Genomic DNA, 24,027 nt, shown 5'->3' with positions numbered 1-24,027 from the left:
TAAGGAGAAAAAAGATTAATTGTAATATAACTTAAAAAGTCACTTGTATTAAGAAGGCACTCAAAAATAACTTTAGGTTAATACAGTAATTATATTTTAGTATCCCTATAATGAATTCACTGGGCATAGTATAGAGGGCACATTACAATGAAACAACCTAGGAATGAAAGCAAACAAAGATACGCGGAAAATAAAAACATTGGCACAGTTTTACAGACACACATTTTAGCACAATTGGGACAATGAAAGCTTATATATAATTAATAAGTACCTATGTAGAATATTATAATACTAAGACAAGTTTAACCATCAGAGATTTGCATCTTATATTGACAAGTGTAAGATGAAATGTAAATGAAATTTAACAATGTAAAACTAGGATAAGATCTCCATCTAAGATTCACTCTTTCCTCAAGGGCACAGAAATGTGATTATAAATATGCTGGGTACTCTCATAACTGCTATAAAAGTGAATCTTGAGCACAATACACTAGATTGTTTTACTACTAGTTTACATTAAATTAAGTTCTGGTGGTATTCCCAGTAGTATGTTGAAGCCTTAATACTGAAACGCATTGTTCTTGCCCAGGAGAGATTTGCAGTTGGTAAGATAATCTATCCATAAGGTGAAAAACTGAATAATAGAGAATAAAGTGTCAAGTTCCAAGTTAATTTCCAATATACTTTTGTTAAGTACTTTATTCTTCTATAATCTCTTCATGTATTTATACTATTTGAAACTCTTGTCAATCCACCAGGGTAAGCTATATGGAAATATATGATGTGTTGTAAAACCTAAAACTCCTATAGATAACTTATAGAAGAAGGTAGGGTAATGAATTCACCATAATGAACCCTATAACCTAAGAACAGAGATGCTTTAGAAGAACACATTACAATTTTTTGCCTCTGTAGATTTTTAAAGGAAGCGAAAATTTGATTTTTGCAGCTATATTTTAATCCCTGTCTCTTCCGAGAGTCAGGTTATAGTAGTAGTTTATCCATACTGGTATAATGGCAGTTCCCTTTGATTAGAGTTTAGATCTAATGATGTTTATATTGTGTTAATCAAATTTTAATTTAAGTGTTTGTCATTCTAAAAATGGAATTCAAACAAAATTTACGATTTAATATGAGTATGTCCTGAACTATATTTTAGGCTCTTATTTTTAAATCTCTTAAAATTAGTAGCTCTAAAAAAATAAATAAAATTAGTAGCTCTGATTTGAATAGAAATTATTTTATGTACAACACAGAGAAAATATTTTCTATGATTATATGGATTTCATTTCATCATGTCACATAAAATATATTTTTGGAGACAAAATCATCTATTTAAAAATATACTTTTTCTTTAGAGAATATCACAGGAATTTCATCTTATGTAAACTTGTCCATTTCTTATCCCTATTGCATCTAATGACTTTTCAAGCATTGAATTAATGCTAATATTTCTGTGAAAAATTAGAAGTGCAAATAATTCCTTTAATCATTTATTGTTATTTTATATTGGTATTCTAATTTTTTGTTTGTGTTGATACACATTAAAAGTGTACCAAATATAGTGGAATTTAGAAGGCATCTTCTTTAAATCTGGGCCACTGACCAGAGCTAAAGCTGCTTAGACAGATTCTCCACCCTTGTCCAGAACGCCACTCAAGTTTCATCTGGATTGTCTTGATTTGGCCAATGGACCTAAATGTTTCGGAGGGTCATGAGAGATCATGTTTTATACTGTGAATATACTAGATTTTAGTTATCTGCAGAATTTCTACTTACTGGATATACCTCTAAGAATCTGCACAAACCACCTTCTGGTTCAGAAAAGAATTCACAGCCAAAAATAGGGATATGATGATTGTTTATCAACATTGAGTCAATAGTTCAATTCTTTGTAGCTGTTTAGAACTCTCAGGGGAGAATGCAAAAAAAATAGAAGAGATCTGGGTTCAGAAAGAATAAAATCTATAGGAATACTTAATAATGTAAATTAAAGGAAATATTTATTTTGGTTGCAGAACAAGACAAGAGTTACAAGAAATATGTATAAATATGTTTACTACTCTCAGAATTTTATTATCTCATTCAGTAGTTTTTTTATTAAATAAGTAACTTTAAAAATAACAGGAAAAATACAATTCTATTTAAATCAGACTATTTTTATTTGAAAATGCTAATGAACTTAATGATATAGTTGACTAAGCTCACCCGAAAACAGATAATAAAAACATATCATAACATATTCTGATGACTACATGAAATACTCAAAGATTTGTTTCAGTAGCTCCAAATTCACTATAAAACTTTTATTTACTTCTCAATGAGATACATTTAAGAAAAAATATAGGCATTTATGTTCTATCCCTATTACTTTAAATTGAGGTTGAAAATATTTTCTGTAAAGGGCTAGATAGCAAATAATGAGTCACAACTACTTATATTTGTCATCGTTACACAACAGCAGCCATGGGCAACACTTAAATGAGAGTGACTATGTTGTAATAAAGCTTTATTTAAAAAAAATTTTTTTTAAAGACTGGGAGCCAGATTTAGTCCATAGCCATTGTTTGTTTATCTTTGGTATAATTATATTTGGTATTAAACATAAAACACAAAATAGAAGAGAAGTAATTTAATAAATAGAACAAAACGTTTTCCTTCCCTGTTACCAGTCTGCGTTTGTTGTCCCCCATGATATTGTTGTACCATGGCTTAATTCATATGATTCTCAACTTGCAATTTATAGTTCTTTATGCCCCACAGTTTCATATGTTGAATTCTCTATGGGAAGGTTTTTTTTTTTTTTTTTAGAGTCTTTATATCAAACTGATTATATTAAAACACTCAAATCCTCTTATAAAGCAAACAAGATTCCTCTTCCCTATTCCAATGAGTGGCATTGCCTTCCTGAAATTGTATTGATGTGAAATCTTAACATCATCGTGTCATACCATATTGATTGATATAATCCCAGTTCCCTATCCCTGCCGTCCTAAGCACTGTTTCAATCTCCCATAGCTGTGTAGCAGAGATCTATTCATTGAGGTGTATGATGCATGGGATAAGTATTTTAGAAAAGAATTGTCTTTTTTCTTTCTTCCTGTAAGATACGTATGATAACTTGGGCTCGAAACTATCGGTGACCATGAAGGAGAGGCCATAAGAATATCAAAAACATCATTGAGCCTTTAAAGACTAAAGCAATGCTAGCAGCCACCTACTCCAGACTTAGGTGAGCAACAATCCCATATCTGTTTAAACTACTATCTGTTTTCTGTTCTGTACGGTGAAAGCATCCTGATTAACTCGTCTTTGATTTTTCCAAATCTTTAACTCCCCTCCCTAGTATATTGTTGGTTTCCAAATACTGTTGATTCTTTACTGAGAAAAATGTTTCTATGACTATTCACAAACATCGCATTCTGATTCACTTATTTAGATGAAACTTTAAATTATCCAGAGTAAAAAGATGTGGAAGAAAAATTTCTAATGTTCTATAATTAGGGTGCCATATGTCCTAATTTGAGGGGACAGCTAGTTTACACCTGGTATATTGGTGTTATTATTAATAGAGAGAGGCAGAGACACAGGCAGAGGGATGAACAGGCTCCATGCAGGGAGCCTGACGTGGGACTCGATCCCAGGTCTCCAGGTTCACGCCCTGGGCTGAAGGCGGCACTAAACCGCTGAGCCACCGGGGTTGCCTAGCATCCTTTTTTAAAAAAGATTTTATTTATTTATTCATGAGAGACACAGAGAGAGAGGCAGAGACACAGGCAGAGGGAGAAGCAGGCTCCATGCAGGGAGCCGGATGAGGGACTCAGTCCCAGGACTCCAGGATCACGCCCTAAGCCAAAGGCAGAGCTTAACTGCGAGCCACCCAGGCATCCCTAATAGCATCCTTTTTAAAACAGTGTCTAGATTTAGCAATAAACTATAAGTTGTCCTTATATTATTGATTTATATATATGTTTAATTAATAATCTGAATTCCAGAATCTGAAGGGGAAAAACGGACAGTGGAGATTCAGAAGAACATAGGAATTGCTGATTTCTCTTAGTATCAATCTTTTGATTTCTGGACTGGACATTTCAGCGTCCTATGTGATACAGATTAGGCTAGATTTAAACGGATTTGGTATAATTAAATTTATTGTTTTGTTTTGTGGGAAAACCATACATGATATTATATCATTTGATAAAAGCAGGCTTCATATTGCAGTGACTCATTTTCTAAATAGACCTCAGACCTTTTATAGAATCTCCCACTACTGTTGTCACCAAAAGCAGGTACTGTTCTTCACTTTTACATCAACATCAGATGTGGATGACTCAACAGAGGCTTATTTTACTCCTAGAACACTCTCATTAAAAACTGAAGTTTACTTAAGGTTGGCTCAACTGCTTTAAGTTACATAAAGTTTGCATCCCTGAGCTTTAGAAAATCTTGGTGGTCAAATGAGCAATGTCCAGAACAGAGGTTATCATGATCCATGTCCCAGTAAAAGTAGTTTATGAAAAAACTTGTCTTTTGCTTTCTTGCCCCTCCACGGTGACCCATGTGAGTTATCATACACAGAAGTTTAAGAAACTCTCAATACAACCTAAGCAACCCAGTCCTTTTCTTTCCTTTTAAATATTATGCCATCTTCACCTTTGTTTCTATTCTAAATAATTTAGTAAAATCTTTTCCAAGTTCAAGTTAGATTTTGGAGACTATCTTTTTGAATATTGCCCTGCCAGCAATCACTTCTATGTATTTACTATTATCCTAATCATCATGATGTTGAACTTCTCTTATGTATCATTACATGTAGGCTGCATTAAGTTTGTCACTTAATATCTAGAAATATTAGATTATTAAAATAAAATGAATTTAGATTTTTGTGCAGCTTTCAAAGTCTTAATAATTCTCCTCTGAAACATGCTCAAACACCTGTTTGACATTCTAGATCATGCACAATAAATTCCATCCGTTGTTCCAATTTCATCTCTTCAAATCCCTAACACAACCCCTCTTTCAAAGAAGGCCTTATAATTCATTTTCATTTCTTATTTTAAAGCTTTACTCAAACTCTCTTCCCAAACATAATACTTTCCTCTCTCATGCCTAACAGAAATCTAAACAACTATTTGTCTCATAATGGAAAAACTTCTTGTCCAAAAAGATATCTGAATCTCTTTCTTCCTTGATCCTAAACAAGAGCGACATCTGTGAAATATGTTTTGGCACTCCAGCGTGTCCTACTTGAATTAGTAAGTACTTTTTGATGTTTCTTTATATATTTCCCAAATAGTTCCTGAAGACAAATCATGTATTTGGCTTGTATCCCACTGTTGCCAAATATTCAGAACAATAAATATATGTAAAATTTTAAATGAGCAACTTTTGGTAAAAATTAAATGAACAGGCATAATGTTGACCAAGTTTGATATACATGGACTTACAAAGACTATTTGCCCTACTCTGTGTGTTCGCTTATACTTAAATATGCTATTCAGGTTATTTGCCAGTTTTCCGTCAAATTAGAAATCTGTGTAAAATGGAGGGACAGTGTTTTCTACACTATTTGTATCACAGGCACTAGTAAAGCATAATATAGACATGAGCTCTTCATAAATATTCTATGATCTATCTTCGATAACTTTCTTCCATATTATGTTCCCTGAGGAGCCAGCATCAGGTTCCCAATCCAGCAGTTCCTACCTGAGAAAGAAGGACTCATGCTGATTTTGATAACAGCTAGATCAGAAAGTGAATATGCCTTTCGCGCTGCTGGAGACGTTGTCTGTGACCAAAGGTTTTCCCATTTCCTATTGATGTACACATAGAACTCTCATTAAAACTGGAAGTTTTGAATGCACTTCACCAAGGGTATGTACCCCTTTGTGCTGAAAGATGAACATTCCTAAAATAAACTCCTTTTACATCTAAATTGCAACTTGCAGGAGGTCTCACTCCTGAGCTGTGCACAAATAAAGAGGAGGAAGACTCTCCTGTGGATAATGAGTATATGCAGAATTCTGTACTGAATAATCACAGACACTAGTTAAGGCAAGATGCAGCTGTGCATGCATAATAATAGTCTCAAAAAGCTGTGCTGTTTGGAGCATGGTTTGCTGCTGTGGGTAAAAGAAATTAATCTGGAGATAAAAAAGTTATTACTGCACTGGCTTAACAAAGTATAAAATAAACTTAATGTAATTATACTTGATATAAATTTAAGAATGTAGCATGGTCACTGAATTTGAAAAAGATAATTCTAAGAGAGTATGAAAGACCCATAGTGGTAAGTATTTAATAATGCCTCAGGAAATATCCATTTAGAAAATTGGGTATGCTTTCAAAAATTATATGAAACAATAAGTTATTCCCATTTAGGATGGGTAGGTTCTGAAAATCATCATTTTGCTGACTACAACCAAATACTGAAATGGATTTGCCAAAACTGGGATTGGGCTCAAAATCTGGCTTGCATAGAAGAAAAGGAGAAGGGGGGCTGACACTTGGACTCTCATCTTGCCCTTAACTCTCCTGTTTAATTTGCCCCCTGTTTTTTCCATTTTGTTTCTGCCCGGTTGCTTTTCTACATACCTACTTCCCCTTTTATTTGACCTCTTCCTGTTCACCTGCATCCTTTTCCCCCTATAATATCCCTCCTCTTTTCCTACATCCTCACCCATGATAATTAGGGAGTTAAAATTTTTACATTATTTCATATAGATGAAAAACAGGAGAATCCCTAAGCTGTATGCCAACCCCTCTCCGTCTTCTACTATCTTCAAGGATTATTGGTAGTTAAACAATAGTAAATAAACCCCAGAATTTGGCACAGTTGACCATTGTATGTTATATAATCAAGTAGTCAATAGAGAAAACCTGGGAAAAGCCATCATGATGGCTTTTTCTTACATAACCTCTACTCCCAACATGAGGCTTAAACTCAGGACCCCAGGCCTACTCTAGCTTAACCCAATTACCTATAGCAGATGGTAATATATCAAGGGGCGCTTTTTAGAGTGATGTGGGAAGCTTTTAAAATATATTGATGCCCAGACCCCATCCTTGGCAACTTTGAGCCAACCAGTCACTCCAAAACCATCATGATGTTGATGAAACAGCATGGACTCTATAGTGCTGAAGGCAACCCTTAACTCTGAGATTTATAGTATTAATTTATAATTTATGCTAAAAATAGCTGTTGGACTTAGGCTTTAACATATTCCATGGTCCATTCCTCTCATACTCTATTATCTTTTGTTTTTAGCCTATTTTTAAAAAGATATAATTCCCTAAGCAAGAAGTACAACTATAAGCTCATTGAACTTCCGTAAGAAATACTCTGCCAATGGAATAAAGTATTTCTGGGAATTGGAGGCTCCGCTGTGTAACCTTAATTGATTAATTCACTCCAATCAACTAGAGTTCTATTATAAACATTTGAGTATGTATGTCTCATTACCAAGAGCCCATGAAGTTGCTTTCAGAAGACTGGGATGTATAACTCTTGGCAAGAACAGAGAAAGCATCTTTTAGATAGATGGTTCTTAAGCCTGATTGCATATTTGAATTACCTGGGGATTTTTTAAAAAGTATATACTTTGCCCCCACCTAAAAGTTGCCAAGGATGGGGTCTGGGCATCAATATATTTTAAAAGCTTCCCACATCACTCTAAAAAGCGCCCTTTGATATATGACCATATGCTATAGGTAATTGGGTTACATTTATGGTTAGAAGCTCCAGGGAGGTCATAACCACACATTTCATTTATCAATACACAGGCTAAGAGACATAATCATTCAATTTCTATATTAAACAAATTTGGACTCTAAATTGTTGGTGTGAGATGTCAACTACACAGGCAACATACTGCTGATTCTAGTACCTATCATAATTATTTGAAGACCAGTCTACCCTCATAATCCCCCCTAAAAGTATTTGAGCCCATGTAATGCCTTATTGTGTGTTTTAAAAAGCTTCCCTCGACCACCATTTTAGATTTAATGATTCCATCTTCTTTCTCTCAGGTCTTCCTGTTGGCAAGGCCTGTCTGTTGGTGAAGCATCATCCCTGCTACCTGAAAAAGATGGCCATTAAAGAAACAGTATTATTATAATGCTTTTGAGTTGTATTCCCTCTAGGGTTACGAACATTGTGTTCTGGAACTGATAAAATCATCATTAATCAAGAAAAAAGAAAGATACTATTTCCGTCATCTATATTGCTACCACCATTCAAAGGCATTATTTGCCCAATTGAAGAAACCACTACCTCTTTTTTAAGCTTGGCTATGCTGGGTCAATTTAGTGTATCATTCATGGCATAAATATTTAATGAAACCGTATTAAGTACAGGCTGTCTGCTAGAAGCTAGAAGTAACTCTTTCTGTAGTTGACAATACTTTTAGTGCAGTTTCTGCCTTATGTTGATATCCACAGAAATAACCTGGCAACCAGTATTACTGGCCTGCCCTCACTTCAGCCCACCTGAGGGGAGAAAATTCCTATTTCAACTTTTGTGACACAGTCTTTGATTTTGGTAGAAAAGCACTATTGGCTTGTTATTGGAATCTTCTCACAGCTTTTTCATTTGAAAATGCTTCTGTTTTTTAATTTTTTTTAACAGCCTACTTTGGCTATTCCCTAGGGAGCTTGAAGGGAAGAATGGTGTACTTGCGTGTGAAATGGGATGGGGACTTTTACTCTGAATGGCATGCACCATGTTCTGTTAAATAATGTTGCGGGTTTCCCCCCGCCCCCCCGCCCAAGCTGAAGATAACTGCTCTTGGAAAAATTCCTCACCATCTCTTCCCCTTACTTTTCTCAGAAGGTTCCTTAATCTTTTATGCAGATAGACTCCTAAAGACATTTTGTGGACATAGGAGAATTATATGTAAGCTCATGATATCACACTTATTATAATTTATATAATTATTTCATTTATCATTCTGTTTGTAACCTTATTTTTTTAAAGATTTTATTTATTTTCATGATAGAGAAAGACAGAGACACAGGCAGAGGGAGAAGTAGCCTCCCTCGAGGGAGCCCAATGTGGGACTCGATCCCAGGACTCTGGGGTTCATGACCTGAGCTGAAGACAGATGCTCAACCACTGAGCCACCCAGCATCCCTTTGTAACTGTAAATTTTACTACTACTTACTACTTTCTAATAACATACATTTGCTTTTATAAGAAACTATTTAAAATCGTTATATAGTACATTCCATGTAACATATGTCTTAGTAACTATTAAGGATTCTGTAGGGAAGGATGCTTGATTTCTTTGACTGAGGTATACTATGTCTGCAGACCAGTTCTTGGAATGTATCAGAAAGAGCTTTTGTTGCTCACTTTAGAAAAGTAACAAAATGAATCTGTAAAATAAAAAATAACTTATCAGCACACCTTCTTCAATATTCTAGAAAAGTAATTTGTAGTCATTACTTAGTCTATATGAGTGTTATCAAACTTGGCAATGCATTATGTATACAATCTCTACATTTCTACTATTAGGATCTATATAAATGGAAAACACTATGGAGAGAGTAAAGTCTTTTATTTTGAAACCCAAGAAATGCAATGTATGAACAGCAAAAGGCAGTGGGAGACCGCCAGCCTCTCCATTGATATAGCTCTTTTCATTTTCTCCTGGGGTCTTGCTGGTCATGGGATCATATCAAATATTCTTAACAGCATGAAATAATCAACAAACCTGAACTAGAGAAAGAGCAAGATCAGTAAGCAGGAAAATGTTCTGCTGGATTAAAAAAAAATAGTTATGAAATTTGGGGATACAAAACCCTTTCTTTTCTTATGCTATTAAAAATATGTATTTATAAAATGATTTTAAAAAACATAATGTGGGTGCCATTAAAAAAAGAATCCTACTCTGCACAAACTTTCCTGGATGTGATTTATAACATATGAGTTTCTCAAGTTGAAAACTTGAGAAAAAAAAATTACCTTTAGGAAGAACAGAGATTTTTAGTAACATTTTTGTTTGTCCTTAAATTTAGGCAACTCAGAACTATCATTAAGAGGAATAATACAAAATTAATGAACTTCATACTTCCCAAAAGTTTCTCCAATTCACTTCAAATTCTCATTCATAAAAGTTCTTTCTTCTCCTTCATATATCACATGTTATAATCTAAGCACTCTGCCCTGTAGGCACTTTCAGGGGCAATGTTCCATGTGATCCATTTGTCTCATGGAGATCTACAGCCTTATCTTGTGAATTTGTAGTTCTCAGCGAGAAATTTTTAATTATATATTTTCATTTCAATAATAATTTATTATTAAACCATGTGGGTAAACTGAAGAGACAATTTTTGAAAAATGCTACATGGTATAAGTGTTTTTGTTTTTCATTTTAGTATTAGTTCCATATGATGCTTTTCATCATTAGGAAACGAATAGCAAGAAATAACTTTACCTTTGTGTTTATGTTAAAGGTATATAGTTAGATAAATTTTACCATTTTACCATTACCAAATTTTACAATTAAATATCTCAAATTAAATAATACTCTTTGGGGATCCCTGGGTGGCGCAGCAGTTTGGCGCCTGCCTTTGGCCCAGGGCGCGATCCTGGAGACCCGGGATCAAATCCCACGTCGGGCTCCCGGTGCATGGAGCCTGCTTCTCCCTCTGCCTGTGTCTCTGCCTTTCTCTCTCTCTCTCTCTCTCTCTCTCTCTCTGTGTGATGACTATCATAAATAAATAAAAATTAAAAAAAAATAAATAATACTCTTTGCATTACAAGAGACTTCTATGACAATACTCCTGAACAAATAACCTCTCTCTGTGTTCACAACCTTCCTTACAAGGTGACTACACTGCTGAGTAGCAATCCATTTATGCACCTCTAAGAACTGAACTGGCTTTCTAGCTCATGCTGGCCAAGAGAATGTGCCAAAAATTCTTGTGGTTTCCATTCCTGCCCTGTCAGAATGCTGCACCACCTGAAAGAAGCAGTCGAGACTGATAGTATATGAAAAGCCATGTGGATAGGAACTAAGACATCTCAGCAGAAGCCACCATCAAATACCAAATTTGTAGATGAGGCCATGTTGGACAATCTTGCCCACTTGCCCTGCTGATGCACACAATTCTGAGAAAATGGTGTTTTTAAATTGTTGGGTACAGAAGATAACTCATGTAGCAGTGTTATATTTTTAAATATTAATATATTTTCCATCATTATATAAACATCATATATATACATATATATGTATATATGTGTGTGTGTGTGTATATATATATATATATATATATATATATATATATAAAATGCTCTATCCAAAGTTACCTAAAAATGTTTACAGAGCAAGCATGACAAACAAAATTTCATTTTATTGACAATTGATAGTAAATATTTAACTGTCTCAATATAACAGTTCACCACTGCCCCCCCCCCCCAATATTTTGGGGAAAGTTTCTGGTTCTTAGTTATTTCTTGTGTCAGGGTTGGAAGAACACTTCAATCTTGAGCTTTGTGTAAGAAACCACCATTAGGTGTTTCATGACAGAGAGAAGAACAAAATCTTCCATAGTTCTCTGCGTATCTGGAAGTAGAGATGGGAAGAGGTATTTTCCTCATCATAAGAATACATGTTAGGGAGAAAACTGATCTCCACTTTCTTATTGGCTAGCTACTGTATAGTATTTTTCTTTATTTGACTATAAAGCCAATAATCTTCAATACTTCAGACAAATGGCACTAGATTGTGAAAAATAATAATCTAATAGTTTGAATTGTCTTTCAGTAGAAGTTTAAAATGGTAGATATCTGTATATTATGATAGAAATCAAAATGACCTCTCTTGTTTTGCTCTGCAGAAATATTGATGAGCCAGAGAACTAATTGGTTGGGAGAAAGTTATCAAAAGCATTCTGTTGTGGGAGGTAATCTGGATAATGAAAATCAGAGACTTTCAAGAAAGTGCCTCTGTCAGAGCAAGAGCTTGTTTACAAATTATTGGTACCCTGAAAACTAGTGTTTGTTTTATGGTTATTTATATTCTTCCCTTTCAGATCTGCATTATGAGATGCCTCATTTGCATGCCTATATATGTGTTCTGTATTAGGAACAAAGATCTTTGTACATATCCCAAATTAGTTATAGAAAACTAAAAATAGGGGCTTCTGGGTGGCTCAGTCAGTTAAGTGCCTTGGGCTCAGGTCATGATCCCAGGGTCCTGGCATCCAGCCTCCCACCCACCATTCAGGCTCCCAGCCATTCAGGCTCCCTGCTTAGGGGGGGAGTCTGCTTCTCCTTCTCCCTCTGTCCCCCCAACTTGTGCTCTCTCACATGCCCTCTCTCTTTCAGATAAATAAATAAAATCTTAAAACAGAAAAAAAGAAAACTAAAACCACTGTCAGTGAATAGGACACGTTATCATGAGTGGGAAAGAAGACTTTCATAAAACTTTATAAATTAAGTTCAGGTAAAGTACAGGTGAAGCTGTGCAGGATGAGACATCCCAGAATTTGCCAGTTTGGCATAAAGATTATTCTAAGTTAAAAGTAATCAAAACCCAGCAGATGCAGGAAAGGCTGTCTTCCCCTCAACTGCTTAAATTTACATTGGAAGGAGAGCCTGCACTGGAAAGAGAAGTATTAGCAGAGATCTTCCTTTACCTAAGGAACTTACTTGCTTAATAGGGCTACCTTGTTTTTCCACACATCTTTCACCTTACAAATGAGCTTTCTCTTGTTTCCTCAAACCCTACCCCTGATCTTTGCTCATACAAGCTTCACTGTCACCTCATTGTTTCTGGAATTTCACATCTGCGTGAATTTCCCCGTATGTACACCTAAGTACACCTATACACCTACGTACACCTATTGAATTTGATTTTCTCCTTCTAATCTGTCTTTTTTAAAAAAGATTTATTTATTCATGAGAGACAGAGAGAGAGACAGAGAGACAGAAACTTAGGAAGAGGCAGAAGCAGGCCCAATCCAGGATCCCAGGATCATGCCCTGAGCCAAAGACAGACACCCAACCACTGAGCCACCCAGGTGTCCCTCTTTCTAATCTGTCAAAAATGATTCTAAGTCTAGCTAGAAGGACCACAGGGCAGAGGAAGATCTTCCTCCTCTACAATGGGTAAAACTTCGTTTTGTTCTAAGTTTATTCTGTAAACAAATTATGAAAGGATATAGATATATAGCCTTTTACACTATAACATAATGTAAGCACAAAATTAAAATGATTATTTAGAAATAAAGTAAGAGAAGACATTTAAAAAAATACAAAATATTAAGTTCACTTTACATGTTAAAGATGCAGGAAGATCTCCCAACACACAGCAAAACTAGAGTGCTTTCCTGTCCTTGAGCTGAATTATCTCCATATCATATAAAGAGTAAATATTTACACTCTCAGTTCCTGCAATAAATATAGGCATGCCATAGGAGACATGAAGTCAAAGCATTTGTTTATAACTACCTTAATAAATATCATTTTCCTGCCTAATCTTTTTACTGTAATGCACTTTATTTTGACAATAGAATTGACTCTTTCCTGAGTTTTCAAGGTATGTAAATGATGCAATTTTCACCTCAGCCAGAGACCTTTATTTTTCTTTGATTGTGTCAATGACAAAGGCAGAACAGTGCCAAAGCTTCAAAAACTTTAATAGTTAACCATTTATAAGAAGTGGCACCTTTTAAATTAGCAAGACACCAAAAAACGTCTGTGTAAGAATTGTCAGAATGAAATACAACAAAGCTGGCTTCATACTGAGAATCTTTATCAGAGTGCATAAGTCTTTTCACATGTGGCCCTTATCCCAGTGCAAAGATCATAGGGGAAATAATTGCTAAAGGGTGCATCCAGCGGAGTCTCTATTTTATCTTTACATTTATGAGAAAGAAGATAAAGGGCAGTGCTCAATCTAGCAAGATTAGAGTTTATGGTTCCTGTTGGACGTTAGTCTTGAACTTGGGTAATGCAGGTTGCATTTCCTAATGAACTGATGACATATAAAGATGAACAACTTAAACCTTCTCTAATCAAAAAATATTTCCAGTGGAATATAAAGGCTTCACAATCAATTAGCCTTTTTAAGAAATTTTTTTATCGTTTGATTTATTCTCAGGTTATTAGGATAGGAGATCATATTCCATGTTTAACAAATGGATAAAAAGGAGAGAGATATTTCAACTTAACAGAGAATGAAGATCAAGGTAATTAATTAAGACAGAACCGAATAAGGAAGAGCAGAAACTCAGGGTGTGAAAGCACTTTCAATAGAATCATTTGATTCACCTGATTCAGGAACAATAAAATTTAACCCAGTGTTTATTCAGAAAAAAATGTAGGTGTTTCATATAATTTGTCATTCCTTGTTTTGGAATAGGGAATGTCAATGATCGTGTATACTAACAGAAAGTAAGAAATCAAATTAAACTCTAAGTATGCTTGAGTACGTATATATATCATTAAAAAAATTTCAAAGAGCTTATCTTCCTTATATTTTATTAATGGTTTCCTACGCAGAAAAAAAAAACCTAAGTAAATCTGCACTTCATATTTATGTATTCATTTATTTATAGCCTGCTTTGGTATAGAAATGTTATAAGGCAGCTAAATATTATGTTAATGTGTATGTCTTTCATAATTTTTAATACACAAAGATATTCTAAATTGTCTAAGATTTCTCAAGATAGTGTGTTAGTGATTATTTTATTAATGATTGTTGATTACTAATAATTATGCACCAATACAATACAGGTCAATACTTTATTTTGCACTCACTGACAGGCAAACTGTAAAGAATATAATCTGAATAATATTACCTTTGAAGATGGTTTTTACAGCATTCCACCGAGTTGAAATGTGATTGTATTTAGTTTAGGATGCAACTATTGGTAAGTGTTGTAGAACAGATTTAAGCGTGCTTTTACAAAGTTAGCAGTTAATTTACATTGATGAGCCATAATTGACATGGATATAAATTCGATTGTTCATATGAATTGATTGATATCTAGGTTAACATTCCTAAAACTGTCAATAATATTTTATTCTTTAAGATAGATAATCTAAAATTTAACCTGAATTATATTGAAAAAGAAAAAGTTTAGAGTGGTATGTGAACACATTAATGACTGCAATACATAAAGGGAATCTTTCTAGAGTATTAACTGTCGACTGTTTTAATCAGTGCAGCATAAAATCTTGACAAGGTCAGTTAAAACAACTTTCCAAGTATTTAGTATCGATGTCATATGCATCAATAATTAATTCTGGACAATTTTATGTTTTAGGAGACAGGCTTGGGTGATAGGAACAGTACAGACTTTTAAGGAAAAAAAAATGGTTCTCATCTCAGCTGTACTCTCACCTAGGTGTGAAATCTAAAGACTAATGACCTAATTTCATTAAAACTTATTTTCTTATTTGTAAAATAGGGATAAATGGGCATTTCATACATGACTGCTAAGGAACATTTAAAACATTGATTCTTACATAGAATATACTAACTAGCAAATAAAATAGCCATTTACCTATTTTCTTTCTTCTTTCAGTTCTAGGAAAGTGGCCTTTCTTAGGTTTCTTTTTTTCAATTCAAATGTTAAGATACAAATTATTCAAGCACAAAGACATTCACTGTTTTACTAGTATCAGTATAGCATCCCACTTGTAAAGCTGGTGATATGAGAACAGAGTTTTAAGTCAGCATAAAGTGTGTAATTGTCATTATGAATGCAAAGCAACTAAAAATTAGAAGCTTAAATAGAAGAACTAAATAGGACTGTTAATGTTCCATCAAGTTCACGATCACAATGTCCTCCATACTTAGATGCTAAGGGCTGAGAAAAGAGTTTACACACACGCATACATGCACACGTGCACGCTCACACGCAAGCACACGCGCACGTGCACTCACACGCACATGCATGCACAGAGGCATGCACACACACGTGCATGCACACACACACGCGTGTACACACACGCACACATGCACACACACATGCACAGAGAGGCCTGTCTTCTACTTAATCCTTCCATGATTTTCTCTTCCCTGAATTTTGAGTCTGTATATGTTACAATCTAATATATTTATGATCAGAAAGTGTCAAGGCGTACTGAGTGTAAATGTACGAAAGCAGGTTTTAGAGGCATAGTCAACAGGTGAAAAATGCTCAAAGCACTAAAACCTGTGTTGTCTTTGAATCTTGTTTTTTTTTTTTTTCTTAAAAATACTTTATTTATTCATGAGAGACACACAGAGAGAGAGGCAGAGACACAAGCAGGCTCCATGCAGAGAGCCTGAGGTGGGACTCAATCCCGGGTCTCCAGGATCAGGCCCTGGGCTGAAGGCTGCACTAAACCGCTGAGCCACCCGGGGCTTCCCTGAATCTGGTTTCTATCCTTTCACTCTACTACACCCCGTGAAAGTTTCCTCTTTTGATTTAGTTTGTTCTTCCGCGGTTCCACAATGAGTCTCCATGGATTCTTTAATCATGAAGGCATAGCTTGGATTCCTTATATTTAAGTTCCTGGTTACAACTCAAATTTACATACCAAAGTATGGAAAAAAGCTATCCATGTTTCTTTATTTACACATTTATGGCAAAAATGGAGGATATGCAGAGCACTTGCATGTTGTGTGTATAATGTTTAGTTCATATATATGTACTCTTTAAAATATATCTGCATTTAAATAAATTCTAAGATTAATATTCTCTCTCAAATTATTAAGGAGCATAAGACTTGCTAGCTAATTTATATTACAGTTATGAAAAGAAAAGAGAGAATCTCTATATAACATTTCATCAGTGACATTTCAGAATAAGTGTTTGTGTTTACTGTTTTTTCCTGGTACTTATATCATTAGATAATTATTAACAGAACGTCTGTTAATGATAATGATGCTTTTGTGTTAATTATTTAACAAAATGTGTAAGAATTGAATGCATTGCATAAAATCTAGTTAAATCCTTTTCTATTTAGTGATTATTTAATGCAAGAAAAGTCACTGGAATATTATTTGACATTATGAAAATAATTCTAAACATAAAAATGTTGCAAAAAGTAAAAATGAAATATTGATATTCTTATATAACATATTAGAAAATATAATATTAGTAACATAATAAAATGGAGTAGCATTTTTACTTTAAACAGAAAGAAAACATATCATAATCATTGCCAGATAGTCAAAATGAAAAATATAATACTGTATCATGATGAATCCAAACAATATTTTGGTTATATTTTCTTCTAATAATAAAAATGAAATCCTAAGATTTACCATCCTGAGAATTCATGGATTAAGTATTACCAGACATAGAAAAATAATTCTGTTAGGTACTTTTTTTTTAATTTAAGAACTTTTCAAAAATCCCCTCAAAAGATTTGAGATCTTGATTTGAAAAGTAATTCTATTCATTTCAAATAACAGTTTAGTGCAATATATAACTGTAGAAACACAAAAAATTGCAAGTAAAACCATTTAGATCTCAGTGTAGGGTAGTTACTGTGCAGGATTTCATTTGTCTTTGCTTTTCCCACATGTGTTACCATCACCACCAGCCTGGTGAAATGGCCTGCGACTATGTAAGGACTGACTTGGTGATCCAGTCTTAGTTCCTTTTCAGCTACTATGACATCTTGGCCAACATATTAATAATATATGTGTTTCATATATTTTTGAATCTTTGATCATAAATTGTTTTTGTAAGATGTGGAAGTCTGATTTCATTTCATCTGCACAATAACTTCAGGCAGTAAGGTAGTAATTCACATTTTATAAGTGAAGGCATTCAGTACCAGAGAGTTTAAATAGCTCAGTGTTATGCCAAAAATAAAATAGGCAGACACAGAGTACAGTTTTTGCTGTTCTAGCTATAATTTTTCCTTATGTATGGGTTCATTTCTATCTGCCTGTACACGTCTTCATTTTAGCAAATGCTTATTCACTTTCTTTTAAAAAGAAGGAAAGACAGGAAAGAGGAAATGAGATACAAGAAACTGTCACTCTCTTCTATTATCATACATCACCTTTCCCTCTCCCACATCACCTTGAAAGAGTTGCATATTTTGCAGAGTTTATAAATTCAAATGGCTAGAAAGGCCTTTTGGAAATATGAGCAAAGCTGTTCAGTATTGAGAGAGATGCCTTAAAGAGTTCATGGCCCAGATTACCTGAAGCAGGGGTCTACAGCCCTGTCAAATATTATTTTACGCAAATACGTGCAGAAATTGATAAATCTTCCAATTTTTCAAAGGAAGCCTTATATCCAAATTTTATTTTTTTTTAATTTTTATTTATTTATAATAGTCACAGAGAGAGAGAGAGAGGCAGAGACACAGGCAGAGGGAGAAGCAGGCTCCATGCACCGGGAGCCTGACGTGGGATTCGATCCTGGGTCTCCAGGATCTCGCCCTGGGCCAAAGGCAGGCGCTAAACCGCTGCGCCACCCAGGGATCCCCTTATATCCAAATTTTAATGCAAAATCTCCTAATTTTAAATTTCATGTAGAGAGTTGTAAATTACAACCAGTTGTAACTTCCCATCTATCGTCTCTACCCTCATTTCTCCCAAACTGTTTACTGTTTAATCCTCTGACTTCTGGAATCTGCCACCAACATTCCATAATAATGGATGCTGGCAATGACTTGCATTTCATCTTTTGAATACATTTTTTAAAATCTTTGGATAAATTTTAATTCATGTCTTAACCAATCATGATCAGTTTAGAAGTGTGTTTATCGAAAGATTCCTTAATCATCCCAATCACTCAAAATAAATAATTATGTGATGTGATAGAGGTGCTAAGTACTGCTAAAACAACAACCATACTATAATATATAAATGTATCAAATTAACATGCTGTATACCTTAAATTTACACAATGTTATATGTCAAAAATATTCAATAAAAATGAAAAAACGAGAGATTCCTTCACTTGGCTTTGTATCTTTCCCTGCTCTCTCTCTTGTCAAGCTCATCTATTATCACATTTCAGTATTATCTGTCATGCCAATAAACTCTCAACATTAAGCATGTAGCACAGATTCCTGTTCTTTCTGTATAGGAATATTGGTGTCTCCTCGTATTCATATATCCAGGGGACAGAAAAGTGTTAATCTCCCAAACATATGCCTGGTGGTTGAGTTTTTTTTTGTTTGTTTGTTTGTTTGTTTGTTTTTTTGAGTTATTTTTTTAACCTCAGTAAATGTCATACTTTCAGAGCAGTCTGTTTTTTTTTTCATAAACCTTTATTGTTTTATAGTACCTTTAATTATACAATCATGTCTGGATAATATAACAAACATATCCCTACTAGACATAATTTCTATAGGGACAATAATTTTTTTCTTTTATCTTTATTATGACATCTTAGTATCTAATATACTCCCTGGCATGCCATACATTTGTCAGTAAACTGCTTATTGCCTCTCAGTTCCAGATGTGCCCTTCAATATATGCTTGGCCAAAATGGGAGGAATTCTTCCTTTATGTATTTCCTCTTCACAGTGAGCGTGATGTCAGATCTTCTCAGTAGAATGTGCTAGATGGACACTGCAGGAGAAGGGCTGGCCTAAAACTTCTGACTGCTCATAGTGGAGGCAGAGTTGTGGATGTGAGAACATCCTGCCATGGTCTATCCCAGACAGGAGTTTCCTCGGCAGCCTTACAACCTGGACCTGGCTTGGCGACAACCTCCTCGCAGACTTTTCTACGCTGACACCATGGAGAGCTCCATGCTTCCTACTTGCATGAGTGCCCTATTTTCCACTGATGCCCCTGTATCTCAGTTTGCTGTTAGCCCACTCTTTCTATACACTGGCACTTAGGTCAACGGAATGAGATTCCACTGTGTGGCACCTGCTCTGAGGATATTGCTTCTACAGCAATTACAAACTAGCTCTAATCCAGGCTAATCTATTGACCTCTCCACTTTCAGTGGGTTGCAACTGCACCTTTTCCAACAACCATTGGACAGAGGGAGATTCTGGGGAATAGGCTTATTTAATTGGTAAAGTATAGGTCATTTGACCAAACAGGTACAGGTATACCTTGGAGATTACTCTTGCAGATTCAGTTCCAGACCACATCAATAAAGTGAATAATGCAGTAAAGCAAGTCAAAGGAGTTCTTTGGTTTTCCAGAGTATATAAAAGTTATGTTTATACTCTACCGTAGTCTGTTAAATGTGCAATGTCATTATGTCTTTAAAAATATACATAAAAAAATAAAAATAAAAATATACATAGCTTGGGGCGCCTGAGTGGCTCCGTTGGTTAAGCCTCTGCCTTTGGCTCAGGTCCTGATCCCAAGGTCCTGGGATCCTTGCTCAACTGGGAATCTGCTTCTTTCCTCTGTCACTCCCCCTGCTTGTGTGTTCTCTCTTTCTCTGTCAAATTAATAAATAAAATCTTTTGAAAAAACTGTACATATCTTAATTAAAAATACCTTATTGCTAAACAATGCCAACCATTATCTGAAATCTCAGTGAGTCATAATCACTGCTCACAGATCACCATAATAGGATAATAACAAAAACATTTGAAATACTGAGAGAATTACCAAAATGTGACACAGAGACACAAATTAAACAAGTGCTGTTGGAAAAGTAGCAATGACAGACTTATTTGCTTACTTGGGCAACCCAGAGTTGCCACAAACCTTCAATTTGTAAAAAAACAAAAAGGAAAGAAAAAAGAAAAGCATTATCTGTGAAGAACAATGAGGAAAAGCACAATAAAATGAGGCTTATATTATACAGATTATCTGTTAGTCTCAGCTTCTGTAGTGGGTGGTAAACTCTACATTGCACCAACAATCATAAAGTGGAAAGTGTCTTAATCCTATGAAAGGGATTCATACACCAGGCAGCCAAAATGCATATGTACACACATATATATGTTCTCATTACATATATGCTCAAAGATATTTGTTTTGGCATTTCATGTGATAGTAAAACTTGAAAAAAAAGGCTAAAAATGTTGATCGATAGAATACTGGTTTACTAAATTGTAGCATATTATTGGTAGGTACTATTTTTAGCCACCCACATGCTAATTTCAATAAGCTACTGCTTTGTCATTCTACTGTAAAAAATAATTCTGAAGTATATTTTTTTATCTGGAGTGACCATGTGAATTGCCTCTTAATCAAGAATATTTGAAGAGATCTGCTGTGTAGCTTCTGAGAAAGTTCTTTCTCTCCCTATATCAAAGAAATGCTTGTGTATAAGAGAGAGACAGAGAGAAAGAAAGAGGTCGGTGGGAGGGGAGAGAGAGACAAAGACAGAGACAGAGAGACAAAAGGACAGAGGATTTCTATCTACCCACTTCCTGCTTAAGAATGAGGGCACGATGCAGTTAATTTCAACCTTATCTTCTAATTATGAGGTTACAAATCTGAGGATAAATGCCGAGATCACTGATGGAAAAAAGGTGAGACGGGATTCATTATGACATTACTTAGAATCAGACTGTACTGTCAGATCCCTGTTATTTGAAAAAATATTCACTATGTTTAAATAAGGGATTGCAAAAAAAATTAAAAAATTAAAAATAAATAAATAAATAATCAGGGATTGCTGAGAATTTCTAAAAAGTAAAAATGAATCCTTAATTGATTCCATATTTATTTGATAGAATATGAAACAGCCTTTAAAGCTTCCATCAGGGATCCCTGGGTGGCGCAGCGGTTTGGCCCGCCTTTGGCCCAGGGCGCGATTCTGGAGACCCGGGATCAAATCCCACGTCGGGCTCCCAGTGCATGGAGCCTGCTTCTCCCTCTGCCTGTGTCTCTGCCTCTCTCTCTCTCTCTCTGTGTGACTATCATAAATAAATAAATAAATTAAAAAAAAATAAAGATTCCATCAATGTCAATAAATCTTAAAAAAGTAAATATTGAGTAAGAAAGTACACTGTTTGGTATGTATGACAGATCTTGTAAGAAAAGTAAAGAAAAAAAAGGGCTGCATATTTTTATGGTTACATATTTAATGGCTACATGAAATACGAATAAGAAAGTTGCACAGAAGGTGAGAGAGAGATCTGAGTATAAGTGGGTCAGGATGGAAACAAGTGACACTGTCTTTAATATTTTATTTGCAAAGAATATGAAGCAAACATTAAAAATATTTAAATTTGTTGAATCTGGAAAATAGGTACATTGCTGCCTATTATGCTATTTTTTATATGTTTGACATAGTTCACTTCAATATTTTTAAAGTACTTGCAAAAAAGTGTGCAATTTAATTCTTAATGTAACTTTGGAGAGAAAATATTATCTTCATATTAGAGAATAAAATATTGAGATTCACTGCAATTATGTGATTTATGTGTCACTGTTCCAAAGACAGTTTCTCTTCACAAATTGTTAATGTAACAGCATGGTACATTTCCTATGGGAAATATTTACCAATTACTTAGTAAAATTTTGTTCCAAAAATTCACTAAATGAAAAGCTTTCATATCTTGCATTCTTCTAATAGTGATACATGATTTGAAACACCACTAATTTCTTATAAAATACTCTGGTATAGGTAGTTTAATTGATATTTCAAAGAGCACCCCAGACTTACTCCTATCCAAGGGTCTAGGAGATTACTTAAGCTTTCTAAGAACCAGAAAAGTTCTTCCTGGTTTACTAGCATAGAAAAGTGCTGTTGGAGAAGAAAAGCGCACCAGTAATTGTGTATTTCAAGCCATACCCAGGATCTGAAGTAACAAATTAAGTGGAAAAGATTAGAGTAGGATGGGGAGTTATAAAACAAATATGATTCTTTTTGTATTTGCCCTCTCTTAACATTCTGCTTTCATAGATAATGATATTATAAATCTGACTTGCATTTATCATAAATCAAACATACATTAAGTATGTAATAGAAGTCAGAAAACAAACACTGCATGACCTCATTTATATACAGAATCAAAATTAGTTGAATTTGTAGAAGCACAGTGTTGGTTGCCAGAGGTTGTGGGGTGGAGGGAATAAAGAGGTGAAAAAGAAAAAAAAATGAGGGGGAAGGCTGTAAAATGTCAGAGCTTAAATATTCACGCAAATTAAGAGAAGAGCTATATTAAAACCCATTATGTACAAATGCCAATTAAGAGAGAAAAAAATGAAATATAAATGAAAGCTAAATGAAGAAATGAGAAGAAGAAATTTTAATTTTACTTCACTAAAGAAAATAAAAGCAACAAAAGAAAAATGTTAATGTGTTGCTCTGCTAACCCAGAGTTGTACCTCCTTTGGACTTACAGGATATTTAATGATATTGCCAAAGAACTGCTTCAATATTACTTGGAAAAGGCTGTGGTGATACTTTCAGCTTAATTAAGAAGAGTTAATGTAGATAAAATGCAAACCACTAGGACTGCAAGGTTTTTCCATGATTTTTGGCTGCATGGTGTACACCAGACTCTAATCCTTAACATTACACAAGTAGAAAAGTGGGGAAAATATGAATGAACTATCTTTTATGCTTCAAACATTGCCAAAAGGTGAAGGTTGGTCATTGTTAATTCTAGCAAAAGTGAGAAATATCTTACTGTATACATGTATTTACTATGTATTTACATAAGAAAATTTATCTCATATTCCAGCTCTTTCCAATAAATTAATGTATGTGGGGGTGTACACATAATACATACATATGTATATATGTATACATGCACACACTCAGATATATATAAATATTCATATATATGTATATATTCATGTCTGTAAAATGTGCATACACATACATTGCATACATATATACCCTGAAAGGGGTTACTTGAAAGAGAAATGAAATTAAAATTTATTGATCTGTACTAAATGCCATGTGACAGACTTGGTATTATACATTATTTCAAGTAATTTCATAATATCTATGAGATAGGTTACCATTATTATTCCAATTTTGCTGATAAGAATGCCAAGTCATAGACAGTTTTATCAAGCACTATTGGAAGCAGAGCCAATAATGGCAGAAGTTTATTTATTTATTTATTTATTTATTTATTTATTTATTTTATTATTATTTTTTTGGCAGAAGTTTATTTAA

General features: G+C 34.4%; 1 long non-coding RNA gene across 2 annotated transcripts in view; it reads left to right on the top strand.

Annotated features, from left to right (window-relative positions):
• Positions 1–8,164, top strand: part of LOC144287544 (uncharacterized) — a 77,235-nt gene extending 69,071 nt beyond the window's left edge. The window contains exons 5-8 of one of the 2 annotated variants that reach the window (XR_013355328.1): positions 3,108–3,232; positions 5,117–5,255; positions 5,671–5,874; positions 8,029–8,164. This is a non-coding gene — a long non-coding RNA (uncharacterized LOC144287544). The remainder of the gene's footprint in view (positions 1–3,107; positions 3,233–5,116; positions 5,256–5,670; positions 5,875–8,028) is intronic. The other variant, XR_013355329.1, reaches the window with a different exon arrangement.
• The last annotated feature ends 15,863 nt before the right edge of the window (positions 8,165–24,027 follow it).

The sequence above is a fragment of the Canis aureus genome, chromosome 17 (genome assembly GCF_053574225.1).
Source record: "Canis aureus isolate CA01 chromosome 17, VMU_Caureus_v.1.0, whole genome shotgun sequence".
Lineage (NCBI taxonomy): Eukaryota > Metazoa > Chordata > Mammalia > Carnivora > Canidae > Canis > Canis aureus.
This window is presented reverse-complemented; position numbering and strand designations above follow the sequence as displayed.